Source organism: Hemitrygon akajei, chromosome 13 (assembly GCF_048418815.1).
Source record: "Hemitrygon akajei chromosome 13, sHemAka1.3, whole genome shotgun sequence".
Lineage (NCBI taxonomy): Eukaryota > Metazoa > Chordata > Chondrichthyes > Myliobatiformes > Dasyatidae > Hemitrygon > Hemitrygon akajei.
This window is the reverse complement of record NC_133136.1, coordinates 106,397,465-106,414,879: the sequence shown is the minus strand read 5'-3', so window position 1 is coordinate 106,414,879 and position 17,415 is coordinate 106,397,465. Positions and strand designations below refer to the sequence as shown.

General features: G+C 38.9%; 1 protein-coding gene and 1 long non-coding RNA gene across 3 annotated transcripts in view; one reads left to right on the top strand and one right to left on the bottom strand.

Moving 5' to 3' along the window:
* The window catches only part of LOC140738110 (uncharacterized), a 78,098-nt gene extending 61,459 nt beyond the window's left edge, over positions 1-16,639 (top strand). The window contains exon 3 of the long non-coding RNA XR_012101311.1: positions 15,758-16,639. This is a non-coding gene — a long non-coding RNA (uncharacterized lncRNA). The remainder of the gene's footprint in view (positions 1-15,757) is intronic.
* cfap299 (cilia and flagella associated protein 299) overlaps positions 1-17,415 on the bottom strand; it is a 611,126-nt gene that overhangs the window by 61,940 nt on the left and 531,771 nt on the right. The window lies entirely within an intron of this gene.

Below are 17,415 nucleotides of genomic sequence, written 5' to 3'. Positions count from 1 at the left end.
AAAAGTGAAGACCAAATCCACGGAGGGGAGGCTGGTTTCTGTGATGTGCAGAGCTGTGTTCATCACCTTGATTAGGGGAATGACAAAGTTTAAGGGGAGTACTTCAATGTGCATTCATGACTGGTGTATGAAGTCTTGAAGCTATGTTAGATTTCTCAGCATCTGCCCTGCCACACTCTGTAGACTTAAGCAACTTTAAAGAACACTAGAAAGCACAGATATTAGTACAATCTTAAGCAACACCAGGCGGAAATCATGCAAAATTAATCTGCAGTTTTATAACTGTCCCTTTTGAGAGCAGAATGCTGAGCTCCAAAGTGGCAACACTGGCATCAAATCAGCAAATTGATGTCATGGTCAGCCTAGTGCGCTGATGAGTGTCAGCTGCACATATGCTAACACTTGTATAAGTATAATATCTGGCACGATTCACATCACAACTATGTGCACATGTTGAACATTTTTTTTACCCAAAATTGCACATGTGGGCTCAAAACTGTGCATGCTACAGAGCAGAGTTTAAAATTTTTTATTGGTATTCTTGTAGGATCTGTAGACCCGAGAGCCAACTTTCCTATCCAGGAGCAACTACATGGAATCATAGAATCAAAGAACGTTTAAGACAGAAGGAAGTCATATAGCCCATTACTTCTGCGCTAATCGATGAAGATTTACCCAGCTTAATCCTGCCAATTCAGTCCTTTGTCCTGCAGGGCACAGCTCTTCGACGACACATGTATTTCTGAACTGGGGAGGAGATACCCACATTATATGTTTTAAGAACAGCTTATTCCCCTCCGTCATCAGATTTATGAACACCACCTCATTATTCGTCTTTTGCACTATTTTTGTAACATAGCAATTTTTTCTTTGCAGTATACTGCTGCTGCAAAACAACAAATTCCATGCCACATGTGAGTGGTAATAAACCGGACTGTGATTCACATCTACCGTCCTGTCAGGCAGTGAGTTTCAGAGCCTTTCTATTAGATTTCATTGGATCCTGGGCAATTCTCAACTTTTGGTTTGCACATTGGTGCCAAGACTGACGTCAAGGATTGAGCTGCTCAACCCAGTGCAAGCTCATCAGGCAGGTCCACCCAAATGTATTGGAGCCAAACTCCATTGATTTAAATGCTCACTTAGCAGAAATAGTTAGGATAGTTGGAAATAGCAGCAATTGCTCTGAAAATAATGGCAAAATAGACTATTATGCTTTCCCAGCCTGGGACTCACCATTATATTGGGAAATATTTTAGTTTGCAAAATAGAAGGACAATAGGTTGAACCTTACCAACCACATACAGGACAGACTCTTTTCTATTGAAACAAGGGAAGTAACTGAATAAAGAACCATGCTCGCAAAAATGTGTTTTTCATTCTGTTAACACAACTAAAATTCACTTCATTTCCTCCTCAATGTGTTTTTGTTTTCCCTGTCATTGTTTGGATTTTATACATACAATGAAGTGTTGGCTCTTTTTGCTTAACTTGAAGAAGGTGCCCACAATGAGGAAATAAGGGGTTTGTCATGGAATAAAAAGAGAAAATGCTGGAAAAAACTCAATATGCCAGGCAGCATTTGTGGAATTGGATTTGGTTGAAGAAACCAGCTGATTTTCAGCAAAACAAGTTTTATTTTTGCTTTCATTTACAAAGTAATGGGGACGGGAGAGGTTTTGGGGATTGGAGGGTTGTAGATGTTGTTCCCTTATTCAAGAAAGGGAGTAGAGATAATCCAGGAAATTATAGACCAGTGAGTCTTACTTCAGTGGTTGGTAAGTTGATGGAGAAGATCCTGAGAGGCAGGATTAATGAACATTTGGAGGGACATAATATGACCGGGAAAAGTCAACATGGCTTTGTCAAAAGCAGGTCGTGCTTTATGAGTCTGATTGAATTTTTTGAGGATGTGACTAAACACATTGATGAACACCTTGCTTTGTGGATCTGGTACTGGCTTGCCCACAGAAGGCAAAGAATGGTTGTAGATGGGTCATATTCTGCATGGAGGTTGGTGACCAGTGGTGTGCCACAGGGATCTGTCCTGGGACCCCTTGTCTTCGTGATTTTTATAAATGACCTGGATGAGGAAGTGGAGGGATATGTTAGTAAATTTGCTGATGAAACAAAGGTTGAAGGTGTTGTGGATAGTGTGGAGGGCTGTCAGAGGTTACAGTGGGACATTGATAGGATGCAAAACTGGGCTGAGAAGTGGCAAATGGAGTTCAACCCAGGTAAGTGTGAGGTGATTCATTTTGGTAGGTCAAATATGATGGCAGAATATAGTATTAATGGTAAGACTCTTGGCAGTGTGGAGGATCTGGGAGTACTGTGCTCAATTCTGGTCGCCTCACTACAGGAAGGATGTGGAAACCATAGAAAGGGTGCAGAGGAGATTTACAAGGATGTTGCCTGGATTGGGGAGCATTCCTTACAAGAATAGGTTGAGTGAACTTGGCCTTTTCTCCTTGGAGTGATGGAGGATGAGAGGTGACCTGATGGAGTTGTATAAGATGATGAGAGGCATTGATTGTGTGGATAGTCAGAGGCTTTTTCCCAGGGCTGAAATGGCTAACATGAGAGGGCACTGATTTAAGGTGTTTGGAAGTAGGTATGGAGGGGATGTCAGGGGTAAGCTTTTTACGCAGAGTGGTGAGTGCGTGGAATGGGCTGCCGGCAACGGCGGTGGAGGCGGATACAATACGGTCTTTTAAGAGGCTCCTGGACAGGTACATGGAGCTTAGAAAAATAGAGGGCTATTGGTAAGCATAGATAATTTCTAAAGTAAGTACCTGTTCGGTACAGCATTGTGGGCTGAAGGGCCTGTATTGTGCTGTAGGTTTTCTATGTTTCTATATTTCTAAAGTGGAATTTCTCTTTTCTGAATTTGGTTTCTGTCAGGTTTTAATTCTGCAGGAGTTCTGGCATTTTGCAACAGAAATGGCTTGAAGCTTGTCATTGAAGAAAGGAGATAATTTTAATCCTTACCGGATTTTCCAATTCCTCATTCCCATCTCCAAATCCACCTGATTGCTGACTCCCCTGAATTTTTCAACTGGGGAAACTTCATTTGTCTTCATCCATGTTCATGGAATTTCCACGTCCTTTTTCAATGTTCAGCTATTTCTGAACCCAACAAATCCTTTATCCCAAATTCTCCACTGGTTCATCTCTTCCATTTTCCTAACTCTGACAATTTCTCATTAGAAGTTCTCTGTTTCTGACCCCACGAACCTTATCTTTGGCTGTCCGTGCAACTGCAGCCTTTAAGCACCATGACAATTTCTTTTCTTCACAGATTCGTCCCATCTCCAACTTTTAATTATAATCCACATGAAGGGTGTTAACCGACAGTCCATTTCCCTCCAAGACTGTTGTCTCACCCACTGAGTTTCTTTAGTAGTTTTTATTTGCTCCAAATCCAGCATTAGCAGCCTCATGTCTTCACATTCTCCCTTTCTGAAAACCTTGTGATCTCCAAGTCATCCCACAATCCTCAAGTTTACATATCACCCCTTCTTCATTAAATACTGATGCTACTATTAAATGCCTGTGACTTCCGACTGCGTGAAAGAAACATTGCAGTAACCAACAAGAAGGCAAGCTGCAAACCGGTTAAGAAATTCAATGTGAAAAAACATTGAACTTTTACAGGATGCCTGGTTTACCAGAAAGCTTCCCCTATTCTCGTCAAACACAAGAGATTCTGCAGATGCTGAAAATCTTGAGTGACACACACAAGATGCTGGAGGAAGTCAGCAAGTCAGGCAGCATCCATGGAAGGGAATTAAAAGTTTGGGCCGAAATCCTTCATCAGGACTGGAAAAAAAGGGGGATGAAGCCAGAATAACGGTGGGGGAGGAGAAGGAGAATAAGTAGGCAGCTGATAGGTAAAACCAGTTGAGAGGGAGTAAAGTAAGCTGCTAAGAGGTGAGAAGTGGAAAAAAATAAAGGGCTGAAGAAGGAATCTGAAAGGAGAGGACAGTGGACCGTGGAAAGGGGACAAGAAGGGGCACTAGAGGGATGTGATGGGCAGATGATAAGTAGAAAAGCAAGAAGGGAACTACAAACGTAGAATGGGCAATGGAAAAAGAGAGAAGGGGCAAAAATTACCTGAAGCTAAAGAAATCGAAGTTCATGTCATCAGGTTGGAGGCTACCCAGATGTAATATGAAGTGTTGCTCCCCCAACCTGAGTGTGACCTCACTGTAGTAGTACAGGAGACCATGGACTGACATGTCAGATTGGTGGGGAGGGATGAATGGACAAGGGACTCGTGCAAAAATTGATCCCTATGGAAAGTAGAGAGTGGGGGATGAGGAAAGATGCACTTCGTGGTAGGATCCTGTTCTTACTTCATGCCCACTCCCCCACTCACCCTCCTTCCCCCCACATCTGATTTCACTTATCATCTGCCAGTATGCACTCTTCCCCCTCTCCACACCTTCTTATTCTGGCTCCTGTTTCCTTCCTTTCCTGTCTTGATGAAGGGTTTAGGCCCAAAACGTCGACTGTTCATTTCCCTCTGAACCTGCTGAGCCTACTGGCATTTTCTTGTCTTTTTTTTCATATAATTAACCATCAATAAGTGATTTCCAATTGCAAACAAATTGAAGGGTTTTAGGGTTATTGCTACAAATGGGGGAAGACATGGTCACCTACACAAATTAGAAACCTAAAAAGACATACTTTGTGCAGAAAATTTCTTTGGAGTAACAGGTGAATCTTTACTCCTGTCTCTTATTATAATGATGAATGTCAGTACTATAACTAGAACATGTTGAGGACACCTATTCCCTTTAACCAAAAGTGAGACAAATATTCAGAATTAAAGAAAGCATTTTTACCAAAATATAGTCCCATTATATAGCCCCTTGAATTGAAAGCGAAGAACTAGATCAGAACAACAAATGTGCCAGAGTCACTTGATAGCATTGAATGTGGCACAATAAATCAGAATAGTTTATTTTCCCTTCACATGGACCCCTAAACTTTATGAACATCCTTTTGATAACCACTGCTATTTAAATACATGAAAACTTTTAACGTGAAATCATCTCCAAATAGCATTCATCTCTTCTGACCTTTCTACCTTCACAAACAAAATAATGTTGCCAGAGTATTTTTCATAGCAACAGTCCTCTTTCTTTATCAGAAAACTTGCCATCTGTCCATACTCAGACAATTAAGTTCTGCCTTTAGTTTCCATTGGCTTAAGTTGGTTTGAAGCTGGCTGATATGAAGAGGAAGTAAAACATCCTCATCTGGCAGACAGGTAGCAAATTAATTCCCAGGAGACTCATTAGTGGATTAGTGCTTGTCAGCATCTGCTTAATAAGAGATATATGACCTTAAAATGGTCTATCTTTACAATAGCTCGATTTATTTATATTCCAAAGTGGCAAAGTTGAAAAGAAGCAACACACACAAAATGCTGGAGGAACTCAGCAGGCTAGGCAGCTCCTACAGAAAAGACTAAACAGCCGACGTTTATGGCCGAGACCCTTCATTAGGACTGAAGAAAAACCATGAGAAGTTAGAGTTCTCTTGTTTTTGAAGTTAAAAAGTAACTGGAGCTTACATGACTTGTGTGTCCACAGACTTAGACGTGTTTTGGAAATAGGATGGGTGCAATCCCAAAATGGTGTAAGATGCCCAAATACCAAGTTCCCAGTCAAGGTGAGATCATCTCTATCTTCCCAAGGCCCACCGCTGACCAATATCACCGTACTGAGGAGTGGGTTCCATGGAGTGAACATCTGCAATAGTCAGTTTTAGTCCAACCTTGTCATTGGCACGACCAACAAAGTTCATCAGTACCGTTACTTCCTCGGGAGAAATTTGGCACGACACCTTTGACCCTCACCAATTGTTATAGATGCATCGTTGAAGGCATTCTATCCAGATACATCAAGGTTTGGTATGGGAAATGCTCTGCCCACAATCGCAAGAAACTGCAGAGTTGTGGACACATCTCAGTCCATCACAGAAACCAGACCTGCATCTTTGACCTTTGTTATTACTTCTCATTTCCTTGGTAATGCAGCCAGCATAATCAAAGATTATGCCCACCTACATTGTCTCTTTGTCAACCCCTCCCCACCCCATTGTTCAGAAAATAAAAAAGTCTGAAAGCATGTCCTATTAGGCTCAAGGTCAGTTTCTATGCCACTGTTATAAGGCTATTAAATTGCTCCCAAGTACAATAAGTGAGCACTTGACCTCAGAATCTATCGCATTGTGACCTTGCACCTTATTGTCCATCTGCACTACATTTTCTCCAACCATCAGTTTGCACTTTGTTATTTGTCTTACCCCAAAGAACTATTGTAATTAATTGATCTGTGTGAACACTACGTAAAACAAGTTTTGCACTGTACCTTGGTGCACGTGATAATACTAAGCCAACTTACTACATGTGGTGAGAGAAATGGAGTTACCATTTCATCAGAATGCAAAATTTTAAGATGTACTAGGAAGGACATAGAAGCAGATAGGGAGAAAGAATAAAAGTGTAGGTCTATGATACAAAGGCAGAAAGAATTAAACTAATGAATAAAAGGGATATTTTTATATGTTTGGGGAATTTAGTCATTCCTGGCAAGGACTGCATTTATTACCTATTTTAATGCCCTTGAACTGAATGGCACATTGTATATCTCAGGATAGAGGGGTCTCCATTCAAAACAGAGATGTGGAGAAATTTTGTTAGCCAGAGGGTGGTGAATTTGTGGAATTTATTACCACAGGCAGCTGTGGAGGCCAGGTCATTGGGTGTACTTACGGCAGAGCTGAGTAGGTTCCTGATTGGACACGGCACCAAAGGGTAATGGAACAAATGATCATCATACAGTAATGGAACATGCCAGCACACTTTCCATCACATATCTATAGGGGGTTGCCAAGGTTTTTGATGACATGCCGAATTTCTGCAGATTCCTGAAGAAATAAGCTGTCGTGCTTTCTTAGCAATTATATTTACATGATGGGTCCAGGATCGGTCTTCTGAGATAGTGGTACCCAGGAATTTAAAGTTACTGACCCTCCCCACCTCTGATCCTCTGATGATTACTGGCTCATGGACCTCTAGTTTCTCTCTCCTGAAGTCTACAATCAGTTCCTTGTTCTTACTGACATTGAGGGAGAGTTTGTTGCTATTACAAACACTCAACCAAGTTTTCAGTCTCCCTCTATATGCTGAAATGCAAGATCAGAGTGCAAGCTTAAATGGGGTGAGTAAGGGAAGCTCTTTTACAAAGAGAGTGGTGGGTGCCTGCGGTAGTGGTGGAGAAAATTAAGAGGCTCTTTGATAGGTGCACAAATATGCAGAAAATGGAAGGCTATCGACATTGTGTAGGCAGAAGTGGTTGTTTAATTGGGCATTTTATTACTAATTTAATTAATTTAGCACGACATTGTGGGCCAAAAGGCCTGGCAGTACTGACGTATTTTCTATGTTCTAATGACATAACTCAGGAGGCACAAGAAATTACAGATGCTGGAATATGGAGCAAAGCATAAAATGGTGGAGGAAATCAACAGGTAAGGCAGTATTTGTGGAGGGAGATGGGAAAGTTCATGTTTCAGTTGAGTCCTCTCACCAGTTTAGAACCTAAACTTTAGATGAAGGGTCTGAACCCAAAATGTCAATTGTCCATTTTCATTCCCAGATACTGTTTGGTCTATTGAGCATCCTGTTTTCTCTTTGGTTAGTTAAACCAAATCAATCTCAACCAAATGGTATGGATTTGGAGTCACTTCCATACCAGACTGGGTATTGGTGCAGATATCCTGCAGTCAGGTGGGTGGTTTTTGCAGTGAGCGTTACCAAGAAACTTTAATTTCCAAAATCTGGATAATTAGTTTTTAATTTTTAGTCCAGGCCTCTAGATTACTCATAACTTGAGTATTGATCCACAACTATGCCCATTATTATATTAAGTCACAGGGAAGATGTCACCTGCGTAAAACATTCCTTCAGTCAACGTCTTCTGAATAGGTCATGAAACCATATATTTCGCTTCTTTTGTGTCTTTTACGTTTGTTTTTTATCGTGGATCTGATTCTGGAACTGTTAGAGCCTGTGATTTGGTGTTTGGAGATCGTTTGAGTGTTCCAGCGCTCTGCAGAGTCTGAGAGGATTTTGGGAGACAGAGAGAGTGTGCTCGAACCTTGTCGTGAGCAAGCTGCCGGACAGGGTGCGAGTTAAAGTTTCCATTGTTGGTCGATCAAAGCGATGAGGGAGATTGAAACATAGAGGTGAATGCAGAAGGTCAGCGGTGGCTGCCTGCATTTTGATCTCTGTTACACGACTGGAGAGGGGAGTGCCTGCTGCTGTACCTAGAGTACATTACCCAGGATTTCTACATTTCCGGTATGGACTTGAACTATAGACTTTTTTCCTTGTTTTATAGTTTTATATTCTGTGCTTTTTGCCTGATCTTTCTTGTCTTTTTTGTGTAGGGAGGAGGGATTTGGGGGTTGATGTGCTTGTTACGTTTTTGTTCATTTTTTGTGTGGGGAGGGGGATTTGGGGCTTGATGATCATGCTGCCTTACTTTTCTTTTTTGGTTCCATGGCTACCCAGAGAAGAAGAATTTCAGAGTTGTATACTTTGATAATAAGTTAACCTTTGAACTTTTGTAAAAGTGAGAGGGAATTGGACAAATAAGAAATACAGAACATGACCAGAACATATGTGTCAGTGTAGCTATCTCAGTTTTACATCTGTCACAATATCTATCACAACGTTGGGAAATATTTTAGAAAGTCTCTCCTTCGTCAAATGGTAACGATGTACAATTTTAAACTGAATCAGTGAATGACTAGCACAGATCGAAGAAGAATTAACCAACTTCAGAATCCACATTCAATCCTCCCATATAAAAGTCAAATTGAGTTCCTTCTCCCAGTCCTGTCTAATCTTAAGTCAAGGACGCTTATCCCATTGTAATAATAAATTCTTCCAATAGAACCTTTCAATGAAGGGTTCATGTTCATAATAGTATCTAAGAAGTCAGCCTCCAATATGGAAGGAAAATTACTTAAATATTTTTGTAAAAAATGTCTAACTTGAAGATATTGTAAAAAGTGTGAATATGAGAGAGAATACTTATCGACTAATTGTTCAAAAGACATCAATATGCCTTCTTTAAATAAATCCAAAAAAGAATTAATATCTTTATTTTTCCAAAGTAAAAAAATTGAATCACTCCAAGAAGGTTTAAAAAAGTAATTACGATAAATTATACTACAAAGTTTAAATTTTTTAAGATTAAAAAAATTACGGAACTGGATCCAAATTTATAGAGTGCTTAACCACAGGATATAAGTTTAAATTAGCAACTTTAGCTAATTGTATAGGTAGAGCAACTCCTAATAACAAAATTAAATAAAACTGTTTCACAGCTCTCAGTCTACCTAAATTGGCAGATCATTCCTATCACCCCAATATAACCAAAAGGACATATACCGCAAATGAACAGCCCAAGAATACATTCTTAGATTAGGCAAAGCGAGACCTCCGTCCTTTTTCAAATTTTGCAAATGACATTTACCAATTCTTGAAGAAATACAGAAGAAAGGACAACAAGAGACAAATTGAAATAGCAGAATCAAAGATATAGCATGAAAGACTCCCCACTTTCTCTACATTTTAAACTCTCTCTGACCATGATGAGGTAATGAGAAGACTAACTACTCATTTCTTGGAGATTAAGATAGATTTGAGAATGATCTCTTTGGAATATATAAAACGCTCAAACATTTGACAGTGTGGATTCCAGGTGAATGTTCCTCCTAGCTGGGAAGTTCAGAACAGTTATAATCTCAGATTAAATAATCAGACATTTAGAAGGAGAGGTTAACTGCCATGGCATCAAGGCAATATAAATTAAGAGCGTAAGCCTCAGATCTGAAAACCAGGCATCAATGAGAATCAAGGGGAAAATTATGCACTAACAAGAGCTACAGTTTACAAATGATTGCAGGCCCTCATTGCAGAAGTTCTTCAGGACAGTGACCAAGGCCCAGGCATTTTCAGCTACTTCATCGATGGCCTTTACATCATAGTGTCATAGGCAGGATTGTACAATGTTCAGTTCCACAATAACATAGAAAATAAAGTATTCCATGCAACAAAGAATGAAGATACTCAGAATGGACTGAGAAGGGCTGTGTAGATTTTATACCATATGTACTATCCCCACCAAGGGAGCATCCTACCTTTGACTTCCAAAGAAAGCATCATTGTGAGTTCCTTAGCTTCAATACCAATGACCAAAAGCCTTAAATTACTAAACTCAGCGATGAAAAGTTATGAAGTACAGTATCTGAAGTGTATCAAGTTATGAGTACTTGGAAATTCAATTTCAATGGACAAAATATCAAGAAGTTGACTCTATCTATACCCCACATAATTTTCACATTAAACCGTATTACCCTTATTCTGAATTAAAGTAATTTCTATTCTATCTCACAATCTGGGACCAATAACATTCATTTTTGTTCATAGTCTTTTCCAAGAGACTTTCTGCAGATATAACCTGACCATTTCAATTCACTTTTTCTAGACTGAGACAGTATACAGTATAAATTTGAAGCTATGCGTGAATATTAAACCACAGAATCTCTTTAGGTATTCTATTTGAACAAAGAAGTGCTGGTTATCAGTGTTTGGCTGTTTGAGAAATTAGGTAAGATAATGGTGCTAAAATAGTAACTTAAATCTAACAATATAATAGAGATTCAAGCCAGGAAACAGATCATAAACTGATATTTAACAAAAGCATATGGACACACCACCCTGTTTTCGATATTATCCTGCACTAAAGTAATGCACTGTTCATAATAATATGTGCATGAAATGTTTCTGTTCATGATTTCAATCAAAACCTTAATTTGTTTATTTTAAATGGATTAAAGCATTACTTGACACAGTGGAGAGAGGACTTCCTTACAAAGGTATTTAAAATTTATATAGATTAACTATGATGGAGTAATAGTCTAAGTTTCTCCCCTGTCATCAGCAGTATTTACTCCGTCCATTTTAAAACTGCTTTAGCATGAAAAATGAAGTTTATGAGGGTTAGCATTGTAAAGGGTGAACAGCTTGAAGTTCCTGGTGTTAACATTTCAGAGGATTCATTTTGGGTCCAACACATTGGTGCAATTATGAAGAAGCCACATCGGCAGCGATGTCTCAATGGGAGCTTGAGGAAATTGGGTACGTCACTAAGACTCTAGCAAATTTGTACTGATGTACAATAGAGAGCATTCTGACTGGTTGCTTCATTGGTATACAGGCTACAATGAGCAGGATTGAAAGGGGTTGTAGACCCAGCCAGCACCATCATATGTAGAATTTTACGCACCAATAAGGATATTTTCAAAAGGTGGTGCTTCAAGAAGGTGGCTCCCATCATCAAAGACCTTCACCATCCAACCATGTCCTCTTCTGGGGAGGAGGTACGGGAGGCTGAATGTTTTAGGAACAGCTTCTTCCATCCCATAGATCTCTGAACTGTCATGAACACTAGCTCACTGTTCCACTTCTGCACTGTTTATTTACTGACTATATCTTAAAGCAAATTTTATGTCTTGTATTGTTCTGCTGCCACAATACATGAAATTTCACACACGTTAATAAACCTGACTCTCATTCTAACAACACATGGAACAAAAGCTGAAAATGCTAGTGAGATACTGCTTTATTTGTAGCAAGAACTGAGTTGTAAACATTTGGTGTGCAGGTTTATTAAAGATAGTGAAAATAGGATGAATTCAAATTCAAACACAATACAAACAGAAGGAAGGAAGAAAACAGAAATGAACATAAACACACGGGGATGCATCACTGGATAGACTAAATCTGTTTAAGAAATTAAAAGGCATGTTTAATATATTTCTCTTCTGCTTTCTTCTTTGCCTTTTCTATTTTGTTTCTCTCATTTTGATCTGGCTAATTTTATATAGTTGTCCTTTTTAATCTGTATTTTTTTCATTTCTGAGGAAGAGCTATATCCTGACATTACAATGTTTCCACCATTGATGCTGACTTGACCTACAGTATGTTCAACATTGTTATTTTTCTATATTAATGCTGCTGGAGATAAAAACACCATTGGCATCAGCTGTTCTGAAGAGAAATAGGTCTCAGAATCCTGTGTGCATTGTGGAGCAATGATTTAACAGCTGTATCCTTTTTTAAAATTAATCTCTTAATTTAATGAGGTTAATAAAGTCCAAGAGTCCAATTAACTTTTAAGGTTATTTATTTCAATTTTAATAGATGGTAAATATCTTAGATCAGAGATCTTTTAAAACCTTTAAGACCATTTACAGCTTTGACTGAAGACAAAGATCCATCTGTGAAGTTACCTTCTGTCAAAGACGCCAGGTCTGTTCCTACAGTCAGTCAACACTCATTTATGAGGCCAAGTCTAGCTGCCAGGAAGCAGAATCGGCCTCGGCACTTAGTTCCCGTAAGTGTGGGTGTGTAGAAACCATGGACAACAAATTCAGGCAGTGGGCCGCATCCAACAAGATTCACCCACTATGATTAGAACCTTCAATAATATTAATGAAATATTGAATCTTTGGTTGCAGGGGAACAAGCATGTGCCTGACTAAAGAAAGGAATGGCACAGTCCTTTAAGAAATTTAAGCACTGCAATTTTGTGGGCAGCAATACATGTACAATGATATTCTCCATTCATTTTGATATTTAACAAATTGAAATTATTGCATTTGCTAGAGAGACTGTCTTATGTTCATGCAAAGCTGTCATTGTTCGTTAAATGTGGACCTTTTTTACATTAAGAAAGCTTAATTCAATGGCCACTGATTCAACCATGTTTCTTACAAATATGAATCCATTGACTGTGCTAGAAAATGTCGGCTTGGAAAGTAGTCAGTTGCTTTTCTACCATTTGACACACATTGTTTTACTTCTTCAATGCCTTTACAGCTGTTCTTTGACTTCACAGAACCACTGTAGTATACACAGGTCTTCAATGCCACAATGCCACTCAGATTTCTGTACTGTAAACAGCAGTGCTTGCCTGAAGCAGCACGTAGTATCACAATCTCACTCACAGTCAATGATACAGTTAATAGATTTTGCAATGTTACAGCCAGTGCCTGCAGCAATCACAACAACTGTCATTACTGGAACTGCACCAGTTATCTCACAAGGACTTTAAACATGTCATGATTTTGACAGCTGTGTTGATCTCTAATAATCATTTTCTTAAAGGGCTGCATTGCCTTGCTAGTGTGGCAGTTTATTGACAAGAGTTGCACAGCTAAAGAATGCTTCTAGAATCTATAGCCAAAAGAGGAAGATGCAATGCGAATTCAAAAGTGTAATTAAAATTCCTTCAGACTCCTGAAGCTGTTAGTCGCAAAGTAAATGTTAATGAGAATAGCTAATCAAGAATTAAAGCTTTTCTTGGAAATGGCCAAAAATAAAGTAACAGTCAGTCTCACATTGCCATAAAGAAATTATTTTTACTCACTTATAGCTATTATTCAGTAATTTTATGTACCTTGGCATTACTTTGAAATAAGTTAATTTCTAAACCATCAAATATATTTTAATAAAGAAAGGATGATTCTGAAAGTGACCTATTTCAATTTTTTAAATGACTATTAATCTGAATAACATGCAAAACCTTTGTACCAATTATTAAAAGCTTATGACCATTTGTAACAATTTAAACGTATAATGTAGCTATAGAGGGTGCAATGAGCAGCTTAGCTGATTCCGTCATATGAACTCTCATGTTGATATTGGATATTTTATTCCTCTAAACCTGTATTCTAGGAAGAGATTTTAATCTTTCCTTCTTTAGAGAAACTGCTAGAATTTAACATTTCCACATTCAGTGGTGTATTTGGCTATGTATGTTTGCAGGATCGTAGTATAAATTAGCTTCTCAAAATCCATGTATAGTAATAGGCTCTGACTGCAAGTTTCATTTTGGTTTGAGAAGAGAAACTTTCTCACCAGTTGACTGCTAGAAGCATAGTCCTTATAAAAAGTATTCACCCCATTTGGAAGTTTTCATGATTTACTGTTTTACAACATTGAATCACAGTGGATTTAATTTGGCTTTTTTTAAAATCACTGATCAACAGAAGACTCTTTGTGTCAAAATGAAAACACATTTCAACAAATTGGTCTATAATTATCACAATTATTAAACACAAAATTATTGATTGCACAAGTATTCACCCCCTTCAAGTCAGTAATTAGTAGATGCACCTTTGGCAGCAATTACAGTCTTGAGTCTGTGTGGATAGGTCTCTATCAGCTTTGCACATCTGGACACTGAAAATTTTCCCCATTCTTCTTTACAAAACTGCTCAAGCTCTGTCAGATTGCATGGGGATTGTGAGTGAACAGCCCTGTTCAAGTCCAATCACTGATTCTCAATTGGATTGAGCTCTGGACTCTGAGTTGGCCAACCAGGACATTAACTTTGTTGTTTTTAAGCCATTCCTGTTTAGCTTTGGCTTTATGCTTGGGATCATTGTCTTGCTGGAAAACAGATCTGCTTCCAAGTTGTAGTTCCCTTGCAGACTGCATCAGTATTTCCTCCAGGATTTCCCTGCATCTTGCTGCATTCATTTTACCCTCTACCTTCACAAGCCTTCCCAGGCCTGCTGCAGTGAAGCATCCTCACAGCATGATGCAGTCATCGCCATGCTTCATGGTAGGGATGGTGCGTTTTTGATGATGTGCGGTGTTTGGCGTACACCAAACATAGTCCTGCCAAAGGGTTTCAGCATGAAATGTCGACTGCACTTTTTTCTGTAGATGCTGCCTGCAGCATTCTGTGTGTGTGTGTGTTGACCAAACAAATAGTTTAGTTTAATGGTCAAAAAGTTCAATTTTGGTTTCATCAGCCACCGCTGTGTTTTATGGTAGGGATTGTGTGGTCATGATGATGTGTAGCATTTTGCTTACGTCAAATATAGTGTTCAGTCAGATAGCCAAAAAGCTCAATTTTGGTTTCATCAGATCATAGGACCTCATTCCAGCTGATATTATCAACAAGCTTTTTAATCATAAACTGTGAATTTACATTTAAGTAATTGATATATATACCATGAGAAGCAATTATCATGGCATTAACCCTTACAGAGTCTTTCCCATCATTAAAATTCATGTTCAATATTACCCTTGGCCATCACCCACTGAAACCTGCTGAATACATCCATCTCCCTCTAAATGCTCCTCTCCATGTACCTGACCAAATGTCCTTTAAAAAATGTAATTGCACCAACCTCTACCACACAGCAGGTGGTGACTATATAGAATGAGCTTATTGCATATATCCACCACACCATGGAAGTCTTGCCTCTGAGGTCCCCTTTAAATCTTTCTCCTTTCACCTTGCACCCATGTCTTCTAGTTTTAGACTCCTCAGCTCTGTGAAAAGGCTGTGACCTTTCACTTTGTCTATACCCTTCAGGATTTTATAAACCTCTAGAACATCAGTGTTCCACTGCCGCTCCTGAGAAAGTCTCTGCTAGTTCAAGCCCTCTAGTCCCAGTCGGATCCATGTGAATCTTCTCTGCACCCTCTCGAGTGTAATCACATTTTTCTGACAGTACGGCAATCAGGACAGCAGACATTACTCCAAATAGGATCTCACCGGCATCTTGAATAACTGTAATATGACATCCTAAATCTCGTACTTAATGCATCTTGTACAGCTGTAATATCTTTTATTTTTATTTTATTTAGGTATAGAGTGTGGAACAGGTTCTTCTGGCCCAACAAGCTGCACCATCTGGCAACTCACCTATTTAACCCTATCTAAAATCAGGACAATGTACAACGACAGAGTAACCTAGCCACCGGTATGTCTTTGGAGTGTGGGAGAAACCATTGCACAGACACATTCATGGGGAGAATGTACAAATTCTTACAGATGGCATCGGAATATCATTGGAACTCTGAACTCCGATGCCTTGAGCTGTAACAGCATTCTGCTGAAAGCTACTGGATAACCTAGGATTGTTTTCCCATCCTAAATCTTGTACTTAGTGACCCAACCAATGAAGGCAAGCATGCCACATGCCTTCTTCACCACCTTGTCCAAAGCTTTTCAGTTTTTCCTTGTTGCTTTGTGTTCTCTCCCTCTGAATTCCCTCATTCTTCTATCAATCATCATTGCCATGGCAACCTTGGAGATATTCTCCACCTCTTCAGTAAATTAGAGACTTATTCATTTCTTTTTCCCAGTTCTGATGAAGGGTCTTCAACCTGACACACCATTTCTCTTTCCATAGATACTGTCTGGCCTGCTGAAGGATTTCAGAACTTTCTGCCTTTGTTAAAGATTTCTAGCATTTGTAGTTTTAGGATTTTCACTTATATGGTTGTGCTTTATTGTGCTTTACTGTTTGCAAAGCACCACTGATTAACAACTCTAGTGACCAGGATTTGATATTGACCGCTCCTGCTGAATGGAATTTGCACATTCTATCTGTGGCCACATATAAGCCCCTCTTTTACAGCCCAGAGACTATTTGGTGGTATGTTAATTACCCCAGTGCAGATGATTGGTAGGGGAATTAAGGGTGGAGTAGATGGGCATGAGAGAGAGAATGAGTAACAGAGAAATAAGTGGGGGGGGGATTGAGATTGGTGGGGTTGCTCTTAGAGCTGGCATATACTCAATGTGCCAAATAACCTCCTATATAATGAAAATAAACATTAAAATATTTGAACATAAATGGCCTGACACCATGAAAGGTAATTCATAATTGGAATTTTCATTTTTTATTTGTCTTGAAAAACTGTTGCATTTGAAAAACCAAGATCCTTTTCTATAAAAAGACAATTTCTTATGTTGGAACATAAGAGAACCAATTCCATTTGAAGCTATTCTGCATTTGCATCGAATAAAATTAAACAGCACTATATTCCTAACTACGTTTGCAATGGATTTGATGGACTTAAAAAAGCCAATAATCCAACTTGACTTACTTTTGGTAATGGAGAATCACAGTTTAATGCTTTTTTCAGCATCTTGGCACAGACAAAATGACTATTCAGTTGCCAGGCCAATAAATTAGCAATTGATGCTAACATCTTTTGCTATGGCTATTATCTGGAGGGCTTGGATCACAAAAGGTGGCACTGAGTCACTTAGTACTTTGGACTTATTGGACAAAAGAATGAACAATACATAATAGATTAAAAGAATATCCAGTATGGATCTCAATGGCCCGTGGGGTGTTATTTGCAGTTGATAAATGTTTTTGATTAATATTTCACTGAAGACTGGGATTGTGAAGCTGGCTCATGGGACTGTATATTGTTACATATAAAATTACAGTAATAAAATGTAGTTCCCTAAATTTAAAGATGAAGGATTTTGCAACACTGATACACTG